At 40.4% G+C, this 23,241-nt stretch overlaps 1 protein-coding gene across 2 annotated transcripts in view; it reads left to right on the forward strand.

The window, feature by feature from the left end:
- The window catches only part of LOC135111959 (uncharacterized), a 70,424-nt gene that overhangs the window by 21,550 nt on the left and 25,633 nt on the right, over positions 1-23,241 (forward strand). For both annotated transcript variants that reach the window (XM_064025648.1, XM_064025642.1), the window contains exon 3: positions 3,622-3,915. The gene's annotated coding sequence lies outside the window, so the exon portion shown is untranslated. The remainder of the gene's footprint in view (positions 1-3,621; positions 3,916-23,241) is intronic.

A 23,241-nucleotide genomic window follows, 5' to 3' on the forward strand; every position in this document is an offset into this window, starting at 1 on the left:
TGAGATGCTTGGGGTTACTCCATCTTCGTAACGCTTCCCCTTAAGGCAAATCTTTTCGATATTGGAACACTTCCCGCCACGGACGAGTGACAACCCCGCGCGTCCTGACAACCCTAGGAATCCAATAAGTGTCGCCAGAATTTACGACGCTTCGTGAATAGAATGAAGTAGATGGCGACCTGGCAGCGCTACCCCCGCTAAATCCAGTAATAGTGAAAGTAATAGCAGGAGTATTAGTACGTACGGAGCAGTATAAGCAGTAGTAGCAGTAGTAGTAGTAGTAGTAGTAGTAGTAGTAGTAGTAGTGGATAGTAGCAGCCTCAATGATAACAAAAAGTAACACTATAGGCAAAGTTACATTGTGTGCGTTTGTATCATCTGTCTATTCAGCTGTAAATGTACCCCATGTGTGAGTGTGTGTGTGTGTGTGTGTGTGTGTGTGTGTGTTGTGCTGCACCAGTGAGCTCAGCCACAGTGGTGTATCACGGTGTGTGCCGGTGTGTGCGTGGCGTGTGCTACCTCTGACAGCGTCCATCATGAAAAAATGCTTTGAACTCCGGAACAACTTGTCGACAGGGAATAATGTCCAGCCCAGAAACGATGCCGCTCAGATGGAGTGTAACACATCGCCCCAAATCGTATTAGTCGCCTGGCATTATGTTACCGTCAGAATGTAGCATCGATTACGTCATTAAAACCCCTACTGGTTAGATATTCCTGCAGCAAGGTTACGTCAATATCGATCGGTTATTGAAATAGTTTCACGACATGAGCGAAATCATACTGTATATCACTAGAATCTATGGAGATTTAACAGAAGCTTTAAAATCATAGAAAAGTTAATATTGATGAATGTCCTTAGAAAAAAAAAAGAATATCACCAAATGATAATGAGAGACATTCGTTTCAAAACTTAAGTGACAATGTATTTTGCATATCTTTCTGAAGAATTACTGTACTGTTGCTGGAGAGGAATGAGTCACAAGCAAATGCTGTAATAGAGAATAAAGTGAGTCTGCTTCATAGGAGGTGAGGCAAATATTTCAACCAAAAATGTTTTCAAAATAGCATAGCGTGTAATATTATTTACTTATTTACTTGTTATTACATTCATTCCTTTATCCCAGTGACGAGCTGTAAAAATGTGCTTGTATTTCCATTCCATTCTTTCTAACTGAAATGTACACCTTTGCCTTTTCAACACTCTCTCTCTCTCTCTCTCTCTCTCTCTCTCTCTCTCTCTCTCTCTCTCTCTCTCTCTCTCTCTCTCTGTCTCTCTCTCTCTGTCTCTCTCTCTCTCTCTCTCTCTCTCTCTCTCTCTCTCTCTCTCTCTCTCTCTCTCTCTCTCTCTCTCTCTCTCTCTCTCTCTCTCTCTCTCTCTCTCTCTTTAAGGGAACATTGGGCAACTATATGCATATATACAGTAGATATGAATAGAAACATTCATAACAAGTATACTGATCTGTTACTGGTGCTTATCTAATCTAATATAATAATACACTACTGGTATGTATTATCCAACTTGTATACGCCATGTAAGTACACCTTGACACAGCTCTTATGTGGAAGAATAGATTGTGTTATGTACTGTTTGTGCAGCCTTCCCTGCGCCGCCGCCTGTCACGTGCACTCCAGCGTCCACTTCCTTCTGTACACCAATCATTCTTCAAGGAAAGGTCACCGCAGTCTCTTGGCCATTGAAGGGACGCCTACAGGGAGCAGCGCACACAACAACAGCCCTGGGCAGGCCTTTCCCTTCCAGCATAGTCCACACACACACACACACACACACACACACACACACACACACACACACACACACACACACACACACACACACACACACACACACACACACACACACACACACACACACACTGTTCATTCTTCATTCTTTATATGTACACACAACAGTACCAGATTCCCTTCTCCTACACCAGCACATCCTTAATAGATGTTTTGCATTTGTATCCGCATGTAGTCCCTCCTCGCCCCTCGCCTCTCAGAGCCTCGCCCTTCCCTCAGGTACACACACGAGGCTCGCGGATGTTATTGTCACAGCCTTGTGTAACGCTGGAAGCCTGTGTGTTCCTTTGCCCAGCGCTGCCTCGCTTGTTTGGGGAGCTTCAAGTTAAGCTAGTAGAGAGATAGAGGGGAAGGGAGAGAGAGGGGGAGAGAGTACCAGAAACTCCGCCTAACAGACAGACAGACAGGCAGAAAGTGAGTGTTATATAAGGTGTACTGGTAATGCACTTCCGGCCGACAGGACACGTGACACCCATTGGATTCTCATTTTGAAGTTTTTTTTTTTTTTCGCGGGCGGGTGTGGGTTGGATGTGTTGTACTGGAAATGTAACGAGGAGGAAAGTGGACAGCAGGTAGACACACACACACACACACACACACACACACACACACACACACACACACACACACACTCTCTCTCTCTCTCTCTCTCTCTCTCTCTCTCTCTCTCTCTCTCTCTCTCTCTCTCTCTCTCTCTCTCTCTCTCTCTCTCTCTCTCTCTCTCTCTTTCTCTCTCAGTCGCGAGGGACTACCGCCCGTCACCACTTTTGAACTTTAATACCTAAACTTTTTAATTCTGAGACGCTCCTCCGGCGGTGCGTCGTGACAAAAAGTTGCGAACATTATTTTTGCAGAGTTTAGCCGCTGCCTGTACATTTCGTTACGTCTTCCTCTCGGTCATTGAGTGGCATCCCTTTAGACACCTGTGGCAGAGATGACGCGGGCAACACGACATGGTTATAGAAGTTTTCCTTCACGCATTGCTTCCAACTCCTGAATTTAGTTGTAGTGAGGCTGAGGTGGCGCTGGTGGCGGCTGAGTACTCGCCTTTCTAGCCTAAGTGATACCAGAGTTCGTCCTCTTGAAGTTTGAAATAGTCACTTATATCAATATTTAATATCGAGTTTCTTACAAATATATATATTTTTCAAGGTTCGTCCATCTACATTCACTTGAGTATTACATGTATTTTAAAAAGACTTCCCTCAAATACGTATCTACTAAACTATTCAGGATGTAATGCGCGTAGTTTCACGGATTCTCTGACTTTAGAAAATATTTTACTGTGAATAGAAAATCTTCCTCACAGATATACCGTTGTCAGATTCGTTATGGTGTGCGGAGATGGCTGGATATGTGGTGGTGGAAAGGTGGACGAAAGGGAGACACGGTGGAAGACACGAAAGGAGAGTGGGTTGGACAGAAAGAGGGAGGGAGCGCTAGTTCTACATAAAAATACATAAAAAGACAATGATTTTTAAAGTGTACTGAGATCTATTATGATTAAAACCTTGAGTAATGTTATCAAAACCTTCTATACTTCATCACGAAGGCCACGAAAACTACATAAGGACGGACGCAGAGCCGAGAGGAGGGAGGGAGTGAGGGAGGGGCGGAGGGCGGTAGTGTAGTTAAGATGAGGCGTTGGTGCTGTTGCGAAACTATACGTACATCCATTGTACTTTTAAAACCATAAATCATACTATGACAACACTAACTTTCATCACAAACCATCAAGACTTAAAAAAAAAAATTACATACAAGGTTAAAATAATGCAGGAAATTACTGATGAGGTGGCACCTTCTCACCGTCAGGGAGGTGTATCACTCCGCCAGCAGCAAACTTGACGTCATGGGCCAGGGCATGCAGCGGCGTGCAGTGCGTGGGTATGGTGACTGTGTGGCCTCTGATGAAGAGGTGTGTGAGCTGCTGGACGAGAGAAGAGCAAACTAAAAGTAAACATGGGATTGCTGCCGCCTCAGGACACTAGGAGCATTGCGGAAGCGCTGAGGAAGACATCACAACCCTTGACACAGCGAACACAACTCTGTACTGAGGCTGGCACTGGCTTCTCCCAACATCTCACGTGGTCATTGCAACAAAAGGAGGTTAGTGTTTATATGAAGTGACTAGACTTGCCCTTGTAGCAGGAAATTCCCTTCCCTACCCCGCCACCCCGCCATGACTGTATCAGCTGCTTACATATCAGCTGTGCCTCCTTTGTATCCTCTCTCACACTGCAAACACGGTCTTCGCGCACCACAGTAAGCCTTACTGGTGAAGTACACACGATATATTATGTAGAAGGCAATGAATCATACCACTTTGTCGAGGATAAATTTTCCCGCGCTTCCATCTTATGCTCCTCCCCCAATGTCTTCCTCCCCCTCGCCTCCTCCCCTCCCCTTCTCCCACTCCTTCACGTAATCCTCTCTTTTCACCGTCTCCTCCTCTCCCTTTGTATATGTTTATATAAGGTTTTTACTCAGTATAAGATATGTTTTTGCATCTTATAATATGTGACACGTCATGCTGCTCAGAGAGAGAGAGAGAGAGAGAGAGCGAGCGTGTGGAGACACGTGGCAACTATGTGAGTAATAAGTTTATTACATAATATTTAAGGACTCTTTCATTCATGCAACGATTACTGCTTGGAGGTCAGTTCAGTTAGAAAGCTTTGCTAAGGCTGTTCTGTATATCAGCGACTCGGTGTACGCTTCATCCTGCAGGAGTAGCCACCGGTGATGCCACACGTCTCCACCACCCCAATTCATAAGCTGCAGAGCTTTGGAGGAATGCGAAGCCGACTCACTTGAAGTCGAATCGTTGAAGCTCCGGAATGAAGTCATCATGAATATAGTGATAAATGTTGCTCTTCTTTCTCGTATTCATAGATACACAGACGCTTCATGTTTCTGGAAGCGTGAAGTGAATGAGATGATTCACTTGGAGTCGAGTCTTTGAAGCTCTGGAATGCAGTCACGATAGATAAACACGTATGATTCATTTCCTTTCTGGCATTATTGATACACACATACTTTCACGCCTCCTCTTGCACGTACTAGAAGAAGCCTGAAATGAATTAGCGGGAAGAACATGGAAAGGATAGTGAAATGAGAGTAAGAGTATGGTGAATGAAAGTGATATTTAACGTAGAAAGTAATCAGTGTAGCCTTCAACAAATTGCCTCGCCTCGCCACACGAACACCATCCTGGCAGCTCGGGGTCGGTGGCGGGACTGGCGGCATGATGTAGTGGTGCATTTGTACATCAATTTCCCAGTATAGGCAATTTACATATATATGATGCATTAAACCAGTGGCCGCCCTCTGAACTTACCCAGCCGTATCATTCTATAAGGCCAGACGTTCTTTATATGTGCATGTCTATAGGAACTTTGATAATCTTAATTCATATCGGACACGCAAAGAATGGGCACGTGATGTAAGCCAAGAATTGTGCAAATGTATCGACAATGTAACACAGTACTTCTAAGGCGGTGTACCAGTGTAGCGAGCGCTGTCTAATCCCTCCCTCTCTAAGCATTGAAGCCCATTTTCCTGCTGTAGAATCTTGTAGTTTTAATGGTGATGATTAACGAAGCGCTTCACCAGTGTATCGAATAACCTTTGAACAAATCTTGAGAGTTAGACGGACTTGCTTTGACGTGAATAGATAGTAATGATGTGCAGTGTCCATTTTCGAGACGTGATCATTCGGCTCCCCGCGTAGGTTTAATTAGGCCACATCGGACCACACCAATACACCGAAATAGTACCTGGACGTGTGTGTGTGTGTGTGTGTGTGTGTGTGTGTGTGTGTGTGTGTGTGTGTGTGTGTGTGTTATTGCCGTGCCCATAACGTAACTTAAACGACCTTCATAGTTACTGGTATCTTGTTTGCAAAAATAATGGTAATGGTGATGATGATGATAATAATAATAATAATAATAATAATAATAATAATAATAATAATAATACCAGCGATTGCAATCTATTGTAAAAATGCAATAATACAGCTCCGACATTGTGATTTGTTCAAGGTCGGTGAAATACATGTAATGCAAAACAACGATTGCAAATATATTTATGTATAAAGGAGAAAAAATATATATGTTGCATTATGCATTGATGTCCTTCTCTGTGTGTGTGTGTGTGTGTGTGTGTGTGTACGGTTTCCATATGTCGTAAAACACTTCAAAATGCGACCATAATATGAACTCGTGCATGCTCGTGGTATATACGAGTATATTCTTGTATTTATCAGGTATATATATATATATATATATATATATATATATATATATATATATATATATATATATATATATATATATATATATATATATATATATATATATATATATCTTCTGACAGGGATCCACCATAGTTAGCACGCTGACCCAAAGATCTTATTTTATCGCGTGTAAAATTCATCTGAAATGTTCGTGGTGTGCATTCCTTGGCGTGCGTAAAAGGCAAGAAATAAGAAGAGATGAGCAGCGGCTTGTGTGGCAGTAAGTGGGTCATTAGGGCAATTTTGGGGAGACGAGGACAGTTCGTGCATGTATTTACCATTACCCGACCACTATGCTCAGCCTACATTTCTCTTCCCAGACCCTCCTCCTCCCCACACTCTGCCTTCTCCTTCCAGCTGTCTGCCTCCTCCCCATTACACCCCTGCCATGCACTCCACACTGCACCTCCTCCTCCTGTATCAATCAATCTACTATCTCCCCATCGTCGCTTCACTTCACTTCATCTTCCCTTCACTCTCATCTCCCCACCTCCACTTCTACTCCACACCATCACTCTTCTTTCCATCTATCCACCTAAATCTGCTCCGTAAATGCAAATTCCACCTTGCATTCCACAACCTATCACCTTTTTCACTTCCACTCTCTGCAACCAAGATCTTAACCTCCTGTCCTTCTTACTTTCTCCCCACTAACATTCCACTCCCTTAACCTCCTGTCCTTACTTTCTCCCCACTAACATTCCACTCCCTGCCAAACTCCACCTTGCACTCCACACTCCTCCATTTCCCAGTCAACCCAAGCAGTCTGTCCCCCCCACTCCCCGTCCTCTCCCGTTCCGCTCCCATTCCCTACGAGAGCAGCATGCCGCCCTGTCTACAGCATTCGTGCCGAGAGGGAAACAATTAAACTCGGGTATTATCCCATTGAGGATGACAAATTGAGAGCTTTTGATGCAGCAGACCGCAGTCAGCTTCCTTCCTCCCTCCTTTCCTTGTTCTCTTCCTCCCCATCTCCCTCCCTTTCCTGTCTGTCTCATTGTCTTTCTCTCTCCCCATGTCTTTTTTTTTCACTGTTCAATTTTCCATTCTAATCTAGTTTGTTGGCCAATTTTCCTTCTCATAGGCGTGTTTCTTGTTTGTTAATCTCCTTTGTGGAAAATGTTCGTCTGCCCGCGTCTCGATCCTTGAGTCAGAGGTAGAGAGGGATTCCTGGCACTAGTGAGCAGTAGTAAGACTAAATAAAGCACAGGAGAATGAAAGGTAGGAGACGAAAATTAGTAACCAAGGAACAAGAGGAAAACCAGACGAAACTTAAACAGGAGGAGAAAGATAATAAACAAGGCGAAGATGAAGGACGAGGACCCAAGAAGGAACACAACTTAACAAAGAACAAGAAGACAACCATACAAAACCCAAATATAAGGAGGAGGAGGACTATAAATAAAACAAAGAAGAGATTGAAAAGCAGAAGACGGACACTAGACAACCTAAGAAAAAGATGACCAGACGAAGACCAGAGAGAGGAAAACGTGGCTAAGATAGAAAAAGAAAAGTATGAGACAGGAACAAGTGAAAAATAACAAGAAAAATAACAGAAAACAAAAAGGCAAGACACGGATGATATTACAACTTCCACGAGGACAGAATGCACAGTTACTTGAATGAAAGGCACCGCGACTTCTATGAACTGATTCTACAATACTCGCGTCACTTCCAGCTGGGAGAGGAGGGCAGGTAGGAGGCTGCTGGGTAATAGAAAATTATGGAAGTATGAAGCAGAGATCGCCAGGACCTATCAACTAAAATTGTCTGTCAGCAATTGTTGTGAGAGATATTTTGGCCTGGCTCAAATTAAATCACTGAATTGGGAGGGCAAGAGAGAGAGAGAGAGAGAGAGAGAGAGAGAGAGAGAGAGAGAGAGAGAGAGAGAATGTGTCTGTCTAAAAAAAAAAACTAAAAAACATCATAAAGAATAAAAAATGACTGAGCTTATTACGTCTCTAAGAACAGATAAAGATAATAACAGGTGGAAACTATGCATTTATATAGGTAATCTCAAGGTCTCATTATCTATGTATATATTTATTTGCTTATTTATTTAGTTGTCGTGGCGGCGCAGTCTCCGTGAGGTGGTGCACGCCTCTCCGTCACTGCAGTAGCCATGAATATTGGCGCGTCCTGCTGCCGGTGTGATGTACATTCAGATGGGTATTTAGAAACGGCGTGGCGAGGCGTGGAGGGAAGGGGTTTTGCTCTCCGTCCGCTCGTGATGATTGCATGTTCCGCCGGCGGGAGACTGTTCGTGTATGCTGGGCTGTGCTTGCTGTGCTTGCTCGTGTGTGTGTGTGTGTGCGTTTATGTGCACACGCCACGCAAACGTGATTTTTTAAAATTTTCTTGAAATCCCCATAATTTCCTTAGGTGCATTAATATATTCAGCGCAGTCGTTCCTCTATCAGTCAGGAGGGAGCGAGGAATCCTGCCTTAAAGAGAATAATTATAGACACCTCCAGCTGCGGCTTCATTCTTCCACAGGGGGTGTAATCACTGTAATAACTATATATGCCACCAGCTGCTGCTCCATGCATCCTCTGTGGACGTAACTCGGGTAGCCGCAGGGGGTATAATCACTGTAATAACTAAAGACGGCACCAGCTGCTGTTCCATTCTTCCAGTGTGGACGTAACTCGGGCGGCCAGTGGGCTGCATTCACCTCACAGACCCAGGAAGAGCCTCGCCAGGCCCTAACAGATTGAGAGCTCTTCCTCGATTCGTTGGGTGGTGCAAGGCTGTTTCTAGTTAGTGGAACGATTTATGTGGTTAATTTAGATAACGAACGAGACTTTGGCCTGTTAACTTGTCGACGGATTTCCAGCAATTGGTGTCCAGTTCGTAGCTTCTTAGAGGTGTTAGTCTCGGGGCTGTACACACGGGGAAGCTACGGTGCTGAGTTAGGATAAAAACTCTTCGCTCAGCACCACTTGGCGTTGTCGATATATGTGCCACATGACAAAGAACAGGAGACTCAGTCCGTCTATGTGCCTTGCCGTGCCTTGCTGTTGCGTGACAGACACTGAAGAACAACCTAGGGAAGAGAAATAAACCCTTCGATAATGCTTGCCCTCGCATAATCACAGATATTAGCGGAGAGGAAACTTATCAATTCAGGTATTGTTCCGTGCGACCAATCATAACGTAATGCTGCATACCTCAGGCCGCCAACCCGTGCTCGCGTGCAGGACATGAATCACGAGGTATAAGTGCCACTCCTCCCTGGGGTTCGATCATGCTCATTATTCGTAAGAGACAACTAAAGACCAAGGACAAGCCCTCGAGGTCTGTTCATATATTCTGCCGACACTTTTTGGAATGCTAAGGACGTCTGGATTGGGGCCCACCGGGAGTCACAGGAGGGAATAGCTGCTGCTGTTGTCAATGATGCGGCGCGTGTTGATCCCTTAGTCGTGCCAGTTACTGAAGTAAGTTTCAGACTTTACCTTCAACTAAAAGCGTATCTACAAAATATTTCCGTCTGAAATATGTATATTCATGAAAGAAAACGCGCTCTTTTCACCATTTACAAACATTTTTGCAATTGCATCTATTTTTTAATCCAGACACGTACCCCCCGCAGAGGCTTTGTGCCAATATTTGTACTCCTCAAATGCCGAACAGATGCGATTGTAAAATGCGTAAAAGTATTGCAGTACAGTTTTTCCCGCAGCTCCCTTCATCAGGCAATGCAGGAGAGATTAATTATTCGAAAACATTTTTGTCGTGTATGAAACTGCGCAGTTGTCATCAGTGTTTGCAGTTTTGGAAGGATGACCGAGGAGACGCCATACGTATTGTTGTATTCGGTGCTTTATCCAAGCCTTGCCTATCTATCTTTCTTTAAGTGTTCCCCTTCAAGTCCATGTATAATTTCTTACCGTATTAATGTATTATAAAGTGTTGTGGTAGGGCAGGCGCAGCCATATTTATAGACTATCATTTGTTAATTTTGTTCTCAGAATTTCACATTTAATTGATTTTTTTCTTATATTTTTGTGTGATTAATTTGTATTGGAGTTGGGCAATCTTAGCGGCATCATTACTTTATTATTTATTCCTTTTTCTCTTCGGAATTTTACATGTGATTTACAGAAACTGAATCGTCTTTTGTTTTACCTTCTCAACTTGATTAATTTGTATTGGGGTGTGGTAAACTTACCTTAGCAATGGTTTACACAATCGCTAACCATTTTCTTTTCATGACTTCGTATCCATTTACCGAAACTGAATTGTCCTTTTGTTTCATCCTTTCTGTTTAATTAATTTGTATAGAAGTAGCGCAATAATTTTAGACAATCATTTATTATTTTCTTTTCATAACTTCATATTTCATTTATTGAAACTGAATAGTCTTTTATTTTATCTTTTTTTGTTTCATTAATTTGTAAGTACGATAACTGCTTCCATTTCAGGTTCTTGCACTTTTTTTTCGCACCTTTGTCTTTCCAGTGCACAGGTGATAGATTTCCAGCCACGCGGTGTTTTTACTCGTGGCGGGAGACTCCTCTTTAATTGGCGGACTCTTGCGTAAATGAGTGTTTGAAGTGAAATGAAAGCCAATTATAGCACCCTACCCTCGACTTTTAGCTCTCTCTCTCTCTCTCTCTCTCTCTCTCTCTCTCTCTCTCTCTCTCTCTCTCTCTCTCTCTCTCTCTCTCTCTCTCTCTCTCTCTCTCTCTCTCATGTACCAATATTGTTCGTAAATATTTGGATTTCATTTCTGGTCTCTTTATTCCTAACAGTTACCATCCACCAACACCAGACACAACCACCACCACCACCACCACCACCTGAAGTCCTACCACAAACAGCAATACACCACCACATACATCATCACAACCATTAACACCACCACCACGAGTGTCTATCAAGTTACCATCATCACCATCACAAACACCAATATCAACTTCATCATTATTACATTCCTTTCCCTCCTTTTATCATTTCATCTACCTTCTATTCGCTCTTTATTTATTTTTCTCTCCTTCACTCCTAGTACACCACTTCATATTCCCTTCTTTATCCTCTTTCTCCTCTTCCTCCTCCTCCTTATCCTCTCTCCTCTCCTCTCCTCTCCTAACTTTTTCTATTCTTCCTTCTTCATCGACTTCCCTCCACTTCATGTTCTCTATCTCCTCTTCACGGCCGCATTGTATGGAAGGAAAAAGGAGCACGGAGGCGTAAAAGAAACCCTAATGAAAGAACTTTACGCAGATAACTTTGGAATGAGAGGCAGATGTGGGACGACAGACTCTCTCTCTCTCTCTCTCTCTCTCTCTCTCTCTCTCTCTCTCTCTCTCTCTCTCTCTCTCTCTCTCTCTCTCTCTCTCTCTCTCTCTGCTCATCACATGAATGCTTTCTATCAGATTCATAGATAGATAGATAGATAGATAGATAGGTAGATACATAAATAGATAGATACCGACAACAAATTAGAATTCACACGAAACACAAGAAACACACATTACAAATTAACAAAGTCAAATCAACACGAACGAATAGTAATATGCATACTATTCACGGCCCATTAAACACACACACACACACACACACACACACACACACACACACACACACACACACACACACACTGGCGTCCCATTTACTGGAATTCAAGCACTGTTACCGCTGCTCTACCTCGCTACATTCCGCGCCACCACCTAATGATTCGCCAGTGTCGCGTCCCTCACCACTACACCTGTCATTATCACACCTGCGGCGGCTCGGTAACAGCAGCAGCTTCAGGTTCCGGTTAGGCAAGTTGATATCGCGCGCCCTTCTGCGCCTGGCTAAGGGGAAGTGTGTGTGTGTGTGTGTGTGTGTGTGTGTGTGTGTGTGTGTGTGTGTTGATAGTAAGTGTCCTTTGTTCTCTTCTGTTTCTCTTTCTTTATCTCTGCTATTTTTATCTATGCTTGTTTCATCATCTCGTCTCTTCTCTTATCTTCTTTCACGTATCGTCATTTCAGATTTTTTTTCTCCTTTTCTCTGGTATTTTCTTCTTTTCTTATTTCTCCTCTCTTCTCTTCTCATTTCTCCTATGCTGCTTTCATCTCCATTTCTTTTCCTTTATCTTGTCTCCTCATTTCTCTTCAACTTTAATTTTTATCTCTCTTTTTGTCCTTTCTTCTCTTCTCTCCCTCTTCTCATTTTATTTCACTTCGTTTCACTTCAGTCCTAACTCGCTTCTCTTCTCTCTTAGCCTCTCTTCTCCTCTCCTCTCCTTTCCTCTCCTCTCCTCTCCTTTCCTTTCCTCTCTTCCCCTCTTCTCTCCTGTCCTCTCCCCTCCCCTCTTATCTCCCCATCTATACAAATTTGTCCTCCTACGTACCTGTTGTCTCTCCATTGCTGTTTTCTGTGTGTCTTTGTACATTTATCTTTGTATTGTTTTTTTTTTTAGTTGTATTGCTTTCCCTTTTCGAATATAAATGTTTGTATGATTGTTTTTGTTCTTTTTAGCATATTTGTTGTTGACTCACCATATGTGCCTCCTGTGTGTGTGTGTGTGTGTGTGTGTGTGTGTGTGTGTGTGTGTGTGTGTGTGTAAATAAATTCTCGTAACATACAACCATACAACATTTCACACAAGAGAATCCGCTTGCGTTAAATGCTAGGGAGAGAGAGAGAGAGAGAGAGAGAGAGAGAGAGAGAGAGAGAGAGAGAGAGAGAGAGAGAGAGAGAGAGAGAGAGAGAGAGAGAGGCTTAAAAATACACCATACAATAGTAAAAAAAAAATCACACACACACACACACACACACACACACACACTTCTTTGACTTCACGTGAACTTTAGTGAGCGCAGATAATACCTAACCTGACCCGCCCTGTGTGTTTCCAAGGCCTTGTAATAACCTCTGCCCTTCCTCTCCCCCTCCCATGCTGCGAGGTTCCCGTTAGGCAAGAGTTAGCGGGTCGTGTCCAGATTAGGTGACGCAAGTTTGGTATTTACAGGTAGAGAATAATTTGGATGAACAGTCATGGAGGTAGAGGGATAATAATAATAATAATGATAATTATTATTATTATTATTATTATTATTATTATTATTATTATTATTATTATTATTATATAATAATAATAATAATAATAATAATAATAATAAAAGGTGGTTTGTGATTGGCTGTTGCAATGCAGCTCAAGTTTCCTATTGGTCGCGCCCGATCACAGTTGCCAGTGCAGGATCACCTCCCGAGCCCCAACACCCTATCCGTGGTGCACGTGCATCCCTGCCTGTGAACCCTAAAGACGGTGCTCTGCAAGGCGGCAACACTGTGTGCATTGCTTCACAACTCCAAACTCTCCAGTGTGAAGCATTTTCCAAGCACCTCAGGTATCCTAAATACTAGTGTACCCTAGTGGGACATTCAGTCTGTCAGATGACAGGAGACAGGATGGATGGTAGACGCTCCTTCAGCACATACATGCGTGGGGAGTGTGTCGTGGAGAATGGCGACATTCTCCGCGGCCCCCCACGCACTGTCAAAGTATCCATGGGAGATCCCGACGCGAAATCTTTCTTCTGCTGTTGCTGGCCACGAGGGCCTCGCTTCAAGAAGGTAGCCAAATTCTTTTTCAAACCGCATAAAGAAGAACCCAGTCTCCAGAAGTACACGTCTCTGGAGACTGTGATGTACATGGACGGCATGGTTTTCCGCGAATACTGGACGCCAGGCAAGACGGCCGTCAAGGTCTCCATCAAGCAGCGGCGCGGAAAGAAGGTTGTCCTCTTTGGCCGCCTGGCAACCTTCCTTCAAGAGATGGAGAACCGAAATTCAGAAAAGTTCGTTCTTTATGTCACGGAAACCAGCTTCAAAATTGTTCAAAAGGACCAAGCGGCTTCAGGCGGCGACGAGACCGATGCCGCTGAGAAACAGAAAAATAAGCCGTTACAAGAGAACGATAAGTACGAGTGCGCTAAACGCGGGGATGACGAAAACCAAGTAAAGATCGACTACGCGACTTCCTTGTTCAACAGTTTTAAGAAGAAAGATAAACCCGTTAACATCATAACAACTCCAGAAATTGTAAAGTTGCCGCCAGTAATCCCCATGCAAACCAAGAACGTGCGGTCATTCAACAAAGACGCTCCTGCTGCACGCCAACAGCAGCGCAGCGCACCTCGTACCGTCCGTCGCGATAAGCAGGCGTCTATGAAGCCTAAAGAAACAAACAAAGAAAACCAGATCATTCAGGTTCAGGAAATACACAAGAAAGACATTCCATGCGAGACAAAGAATAATGCTGATGAAAATACGACTAATAAGAAAGACAAAGGAGATACAGAGGAACAAAATCATACAGAGATGAAGAAAGAATCAGGAACAATGAGTGAAGTACAGCTAGTTCACGAAAAACACAATGAAAACGCGGAAAGTGTCGAAAAGAATCCAGCAGAAGAGAAGAGCGCAGTTTGGGAAGAATATGATAAAAATGAGTCTGAAGAGACTGAAGGAGACACCGAAGATGTGGAAAGCGTCCCTACAAAAACAGAGAAGACAGATGAGGAAGAGAAAGAAGATACTGAGAAACAAAAAGTTACCGAGAAGGAAATGAAACCAGCAAAAATGAGTGAAATGCAGCTAGTTCAGGAAAAAGACGATGAATATCATGAAGGCGAGGAAGCTAATACTCTTGAAGGAAAGGAGACTAGTGTTTCGGAAGACTATGATGCGCATGACACTGGAAAGAAGGAAGTGGTTGTTGAAGATGTGAAAAGTACCTCTCCTGAGAAAGACAATGCAGATAAGGAAATTAAAGAGGGACAAAATTTTGAGAAGGAAGCTGAGAAACAAGACGTTATTGAGAAAGTTAACCTTCCCTCTATAACCAAACTTTTGTCTTTAACCAAAGTCATCGTGAAGAACAGTACAAGGAGAGAGAAGATACGGAAAGCAGTGCTTTTAAGAAAGAAGAGAGAGAGTGTGTCGCTTGGCAATGTGAAGACAACATCACCGGTGGAAAAAATGACGACGCGGAAGAATATAGGGAAGGATCAACATTTGAAAAAGAAGGTAATGACTTGCCGCCACAAGAACACCGCGATGGCCAATGTAAGCAGCAAGTGGAGGTGGTGGAAGGCCTCCCCACCAACACCGGTGAAGAACATGACGGCGAGAATGAAGGTAAAGAAGGAACTGGAGTTAAGAAAGAAGACGTTCTCGTGTAGCCATTACCGTTATGTCCGCCAGCTGAAAAGAAACAATCAAATGTCAGGAGAGAAGAAAAAGCGCTACAACAAAATAAATCTGAAATCCGTCCGCTGTAAGATCGACACCCATTACAGCCTACCTACTGATTATAAACCTGATCTGGATTTGAAGGTACTGGAATCACAGCCGCCACCCTCAGGCCCCGCGCGAGTGAAATGGGCCCGAGAGGTGGCTGCCCTTAAGGCTCGGCTGCGTTCACAGAAACAGAAGAAAGGGCGGACTAGTGCGCAGAGCCTCCATCACGGGTCGCAAGCCGCTAAACACTGAGTCACTCGCACTGAGGACCATCCTAGTCAGTGCAACCGAGAAAATTGGGGAAAAAGAAAGTACAAAAACAAAGTAAGCTTTCTAACTATGGATTAAGAAGCCTAAGCACTGAGTCTTTACTGAGGAACATGCTTGTCAATCCAAACCCGAAATTAGACCAAAAAGAAGTTTTTCATCCATTAATTAAGGAGCAAGAACACTAAGTGATTCCACTGAGGAACAAGGTGGTGAGTGAAATCCAGAAATTAATAACAAAAAAATAAAGCGCTTAAAATTTGCAAAGAAAAAAAGAAATATTAATCTATCTGTTATTAACGAAACAACTGAGTGATTCTTCAGCGAGGAACAAGAACATTCGTGACACTAAATGAAAAATAATGACGTAAAAGAAATTAAAAGATAAAAAAGATAAAGTAAAAAAAAAGTAACAAGAAAGTCTTTGCTCTCATAACCTATGAAGTATATTAATCGACTGTCAATCCGCCGTTGAAACCAGAAATTAATAGAAAAAAAAAGTAATTAAAGTATCTTCATTAAATAAGATGCCTAAATATTTTGAGTGAGAGCAAATCAGAAAACGATGACAAAATATAAAAAAAATAAAAATCCACCAAAAAAATCTTTATACAAGTTATTTTAGAATGCTACGATTTGAGTGTTAACTTGCTGAGGATCAAGATTGTGAAAACCAAAACAACGACAAAAAACAAAGAAAAGAAAAATTCTATCCAGTATTGGTGAAACAGCCATTGATAGTGGGAGGAAAACTGGTGAAATACGGCTATTAACAGTGAGAGGAAACAAAAGAACAATGGCACAAATAAAAACAAGGAAAAAATAGAAAAAAAATCTTAACGAGGAAACAAATTAATTAAGTGACTCTCCACTAAGAAAACAAGTAAGGAAAAATAATGATAAAAAAGATTAAAAAACAAACAAAATACTGTACCGTAACTTAAGAAGTCTGACTTAATTATTAGTCCACTGAGAAAGAAGACTGCGTTTGGAAAACGGAAAACATTGAATAAAAAGGAAGAAAAATAGTATCTTTTAATGATGTAATCACGTGACTCACCACCGAAAAACTAGATTCTGAGAGGAAGCCACAAAATGATGAGAAAAAGAAAAAAATCATAATGGGAAAAGTAAAAAAAAAATAATGACAAAATAAAAAAAAAATGTGAAAAAAATGAAACAAAAATTACCAAAAATAAAAAAAAGTTTACAAAATTATGGAAATAGTGTTGAAGTAAAGAAGGCAGAATATTATGGCAAGTAATTAGAAATATAAAAAAGCCAAAAAATGGTGACCAGAAACAGAAAATAATACCGAAAAAGTAAAAAAAAATAATAATAATGAGGAAAAGGAAGATAAGTAAAAAAAAATCCAGAAAATAACAAAAGTAATAAAAACAAAAATAATGAAAAAATAGTGAGAAAAAAAATATAAAAAAGAAAGAAAGACATCAAAGTAAAAAAAAAAACCCATAAAATAATGATAAAAAAATAAGTCAGAAAATAATGAGAAAACAATTTTGAAAAAAGCCAGAAAGTAGTGAAAAAAAAAATAAAAGCAGAAAATGATGACAAGAAACCATTGACTAAAATAAAAAAAAAAGCTGAAAATAATGAAAAAAATAGTAAGGATAATTAAAAACTAAAATAATGATGAAAAGTAAAAAAAAATAATAAAACAAAAAGTAAAAAAAATAACAGAAAACAAAAAAAAATGAAAAAAAAAGTAAAAATAATAATGAAAAAAGTATAAAAAAAATTATAATAATGATAAAAGGTTAAAAAAAATAATAATGAAAATTAAAAAAATAATAATAATGAAAAAAGTAAAAAAAAAATAATAATGAAAAAGTAAGAGAAAATAATAAAAAAATAATGAAGAAAAGTAAAAAAAGAAAATAATAAAAAAAAATAATAATAAAAAAGAAAAAAAAATGAAAATAGTAAAAAAAGAAAATAATAAGAAAATAATAATGAAAAAAAGTAAAAAATAATAATGACAAAAAATTAAAATAATAGCAAAAAAGTAAAATAAACCAAAAAAATAATGACAAAACATCAATAAAAAAATGACAAAAGTGGAAATCCAGAAAATAATTAGAACAAAAAAATAAATGACAAAAATGAAAAAAAAGATAAATAATGACAAAAAAGTAAAAAAAAAAATAAAATATTGACAAGAAAGGAAACTAAACAAAATAGCGACAAAAAGTGAAAAATAGCGACAAAAATAGAAAAAACCCGCAAGATAATGACAAAAAAGTAAAAAAGTGAAAATAATTACAAAAACTAAAAACCCAGAACAGAATGACTAAAAAATAAAAAGGCAGAAAATGACAAAAAAAGTAAAAAAGCATAAAATATTGATAAAGTAAAAAATATGACAAAAATATAAAAAAAATGACGAAAGGGACAAAAAGTGACAAAAGTGATAAGAGTGAAAATGGAAGAAAATAATGACAAAAAATGTAAAAAATATTCCACAAAATAATGAGAAAGTGAAGACAAAATAATAACAAACATGAGAAAAGTAAAAAAAAAAATAATTACAATAAAATAAGAAAGATAAGCAGAAGAGTAAGAAAAAAAAAACATAAAAGAATTACAAAAGATTAAAATAATGAAAATAAAATAGTAAAAAAAAGCAAATTGTAAGTATAAGAAAAAAAATAATAAAAAAGTAAAGAGCCAGAAAATTGTGAAAAAAAGAAAAAAAGGAAAAAGGAATTACAAAAAAGAGAAAATATAAGAAAAATAGTAAAAAACATAAAACAACTACAAAACATTAAAATAATCAATATCAATAAAAAGTAAAAAAAAATGAAAATTTCTATAACAAATAATTAAAAATCTAGAAAATAGTGACAAAGAAAAGTATAAAAGCTAGAAAATAATGACAAAAAGAAATAAAGCCAAAAAATGGTAAAAAAGTCAGAAAAAATATTAAAAGAAAATAGTAATAAGTAAAAAATCTTAGTGAATGAAGAAGCATAAAGAAAAAGTAAAAAAAAAGCCAGGAAATGACAAAAAAATGAGAAAAAGCAAAAAGCAGAAAATAATAAAAATTAAAATGGCAAAAAAATCAAAATAAAATAAAATAACGAAATATAAATAACAAAATAAAGTCAAAACCCAGAAAATAATTATAACGGATAATAAATGATGACAAAAAGGTAGAAAAAAAACACAACGTAATGAAAAAAAAAAACATTGTGCGTAAAATCCTGAAAATGACAAAAAAAAAGTAAAAAATCTTAAAAAAAAAATGCAAAACTGCATCTTTTAACGAAGAGACAACTAAGAGATACTCCACTCAAAAACTAAATTGAAATGAAATCAGAAAATCAGAAAAAAATGAAAAAAATTATGAAAGATAAAAAAATAATCTTCATAGATTTCATAAGTTACAAATAGTAACTTATGAAATCTATGAATTGAACACATTGAGGATCAAGTGTGTGAGTGCAACCCACAAAAATAATGATGACAAAAGAAATGTGAAAAAAAGGCAACTTTAGCCACTTATAAACAAGTTGCCTTGTGTATATACATGTGCTGCTACTAAAAAAAAAAAAAAAAAAACTAACATTTATACAATCTATACCATTAGTAATTTTTTATATGATTGTACTGTAGTGGAAGACAAATATGCTGCCATTTTTCTTATTAATAAAGTAAACCAACTAAAAACCATCACTTTCAATATCCTAAGCTTCTGATTAGAGTGAACTGACTATATAATTGACTTGAATGGACACGGCAATCAGAGAGAGAGAGAGAGAGAGAGAGAGAGAGAGAGAGAGAGGGGATGGAGGATGGAGGTGGTCTCGTCTTAATGCCACGACGACGACAACAACAACAATAACCCCAACAACGAAACCAAACCGCTATTACAAGGGACGCGTCTTATTGCATCTGAACACAAACATTTTGACTCGAAAAACAACACGCGGTTAGTTGCCTTTTTTCTTCGTATTCCGGAGATCATAACTACGCGGGTGAGCACACACACACACACACACACACACACACACACACACACACACACACACACACACACACACACACACACACACACACACACACACACACACACACACACACACACTGGTCTAAATAAAGCCATTGTTGTGTGTGTGTGTGTGTGTGTGTGTGTGTGTGTGTGTGTGGTACGTTCCTCCGCCAGTGGTTGCCTCCATGCACAGCCAACACAGTTCATTACGTTTTTGCCGCTCCATTTGTCCTGACCAGAAGTAATGATAGTGTTTATTGTGAATATGTTCATTGGCCCACGTGCAGCAAGGCTTCTGTGGTCTAGTGGTTCTTCTTCCTCATGATACTCTCTCTCTCTCTCTCTCTCTCTCTCTCTCTCTCTCTCTCTCTCTCTCTCATCTCTCTCTCTCTCTCTCTCTCTCTCTCTCTCTCTCTCTCTCTCTCTCTCTCTCTCTCTCTCTCTCTCTCTCTCTCTCTCTCTCTCTCTCGTTCTCGTCGCGTGCCTGGCCACTGACTCTCTCCCCCCCTGCAGGAGGGACGGCCAGACCACAATAAGATAGGATGGCTCACCGTTTCCTCTTCCACGAACGCAACAACTCTTCCACGAACGCCTCAGCAACCAAGTGCTGAGGCGAAACACACACACACACACACACACACACACACACATCGTCCGTCATATATTGCCATGCGTGGACTGAATTTGATATGAGTAATGCCATTATAGAATGATTCACTGGGCTAATGGGCGCCCGTCAGCGACAAACAGGGCAATGATACTGTGTTTTGAGGCACATTTGCGTCAAAAACACCGTGAATTTGCTTCCTTTATTGTTTTAATGTTTGTGTGCGTGATGCGTGAGGCAAAGGTCGTATCAATTTAGTAGCAATCGATCCAACTTAACACCATCCAGATCTACCTTCCCTTCATTGACACACTCCACAACTCCATACTTAACACTTCAACACTTGTTTATCCTTACTTCTTTCTGCTTCCATTCCATCTAACACATCCATCCATCTATCCATCCTTGTCATATCTCACTTTATTTACTCCGTCCCTACACTCACCCCTTCATAAACAACCCCATACCAAAAGAACCTTACTCTTCGCATCCCTTTCCTCAACGACTTTTCATTTCCAGCCTGTCTCCCTCCTGTCCTGTCCAGCTCCGCCTCACGCAGTCCATGCCCCCGCCTCCCTTCGCGACCCGTCTTGTGTAACATCATGCGGCTGTTGCTTGCAAAGGGCTCCCAAGTTTATTAGCCTTAGCCCTCGACATGTCACTTAGCACACACACACACACACACACACACACACACACACACACACACACACACACACACACACACACACACACACACACACACACACACACACACACACACACACACACACACACGTGCCGGCCTCACCCGCGCACTAATAATGGTATAGTTCATTCTGCTACTCTGTTTTTCCGTGGCAGCAAAGAATCCAGTATTTGTGAAGTCGTATTTACTGTTGAAATTTATCGCTTGTTAAACAATTACGAGCATAAATCAAACTGCGTAATGCGATTAAATCCTTGCGTTAATTGCCTCCGAATGAGCAACAACAACAACGACGACAACAACAACGATAATAACAACGACAGGAAATGAAAAAAAAACGAATGAAAGTTATTGCTACTTGAATTATGTGAAGTGAAATTGAAACAAATAACAGGAACGACTGTAGGTGAAAATAGGAGGGTAAGAGAGAGAGAGAGAGAGAGAGAGAGAGAGAGAGAGAGAGAGAGAGAGAGACACCTATCAACTTCTTTCTCACCAGTCCATATGATAAAAAGAACGAAGTTGACTAAAACAATTCGTGTGACAAAAGAAATATAAAAACAGAAAAAAAAAATAATGTGGTGCACTTCTCGGCAGAAAATATCCATATCCAGGAAAGTGACTTACGCAGGCAAGAGACCCCCGCAAAAATACTTCATTAGGGAGGAATTTGTGTTTGCCTAACCTTGATGAGCCGTGGGCGTGCCTCCAGAAACTGCATTTCCGCGCAAATATTTTCGCATCATCCCACGTAAGCGAGTAATTTCGTGGGTGGAAGGTCTGCCGGGCCTCTCCTTCCCCTCCTTGTTCTCCTTCTCTCCCTCCTCCTCCTCCTACTTCAGTGACTTTTCGTACCCCTCTCATCTTATTCCCTTTGTCCCTTCCCTTACTTTTCAGACTCTCTCAAATCCCTACTCATTGCATCCTCGTCCCCGCGTTCCCCTTTCCCTGGCTTATTATACTTTCCTCTCTTTTTACCCAAGTATTTTTTTTTTTGTACCCTCCTACATCTCCCTTCGTCCTTATCCCTGGCTATTTATGACCTCCACTAGTCCTACCCATTGCATCTTCCTCCTTTTGTCCCCCTTTGTCCTCTTATATCTTCCAGGGAATGTTTTGCAGACCCTAGTATCTTCTCTCCTTTTCGTCCTTTTCCCCTAATATCAAACTTCCCTTTTCTTACCTAAGTAATGTTCCATACCCTCTATTTCTTCGTTCCTTTACCTGCTTACCTTAATTTGTCATTACCTCTCTTTTTTTCCACCACAGTAACTTTCCACACTCTCTTAGATGTTTGTTATTTTCTTCCCCTTCCCCTAACTTGTCATGGCCTGCCCTCTCCTTACCTTCATTCTCTCTCTGTCTTCCTCGCTCCGTGTTCCTTTTCTTGCCGTCCCTCCTGTCTCTACCTCAAGCTGCTGCATGTAGCTGTCTTTACCTCTGTGGTCATTTTTCGCTTTAATATTTAGCGGCGTTTCTTACTTGATTACGGCACAGGCACAGCAAATCATTATCCAAGGAAACCCTGACTTAACTCAGGAAAGACGAATGGCCTCTCTCTCCACTGGCTTTTTGTTAAGGTCTGAAGACAGATGACTTGTTCATCGGGTACTCACTTCACCTGCGCCGAAGAGAGGAAAGTCAGAGCTACAAAAGAAAGAAATGTGACCAAAGGAAAAGAAATAAGATAAAAAAAATTTAAGAGAGGAATGATCTTGCGAAATTTGTCTGTTAAAAAAAGTAAAATTCTTTGTATCAGAGTAGTTATAATATAAAATGAGCGTAACATCTTAAAGTCCGCTTTGTAATGTGATATACTGTGATATTGTTTTTCTTTTATTAACTTTGTAAACACTGGAAGGAACAAGAAAGGCAAGTAAAGTAAGTACAGGAGTAGAAAAATGGCAAAAGTCCTGAAGTTTTTTTTCTCGTTGCCCAAACAATCGGTGTGTTACGACAGGTACTTTTCTTTCCCCTGACACGGGCAGAGTACAAGTTGTTCACACACGCGAGACAAATATTTTGTTGGCGCAGGAATTCCTCCTCAGTTATGCTACACGTGTACTCTTGGTGCAAGCATGCCTGACGAAGGAATGAATAAAAGTAAATTTTCTCCGATGACGATGAAAAATAGGAGAATATAAAGCATTTCACTCCCGCCATAAGGATAGAACCAACATTTTACGAAGTCTTCACCTCAGCGTCAGGCGTGGTACTAAAGATCAGACTAACGCCAAACACGCCTAATGGAAGTTAATCGATTACCTTTACTCCAGAACTTCAATGATAACACTCCCCTGGAAACCAGAATGGAGAGTTTACTTTTG

Source organism: Scylla paramamosain, chromosome 2 (assembly GCF_035594125.1).
Source record: "Scylla paramamosain isolate STU-SP2022 chromosome 2, ASM3559412v1, whole genome shotgun sequence".
Lineage (NCBI taxonomy): Eukaryota > Metazoa > Arthropoda > Malacostraca > Decapoda > Portunidae > Scylla > Scylla paramamosain.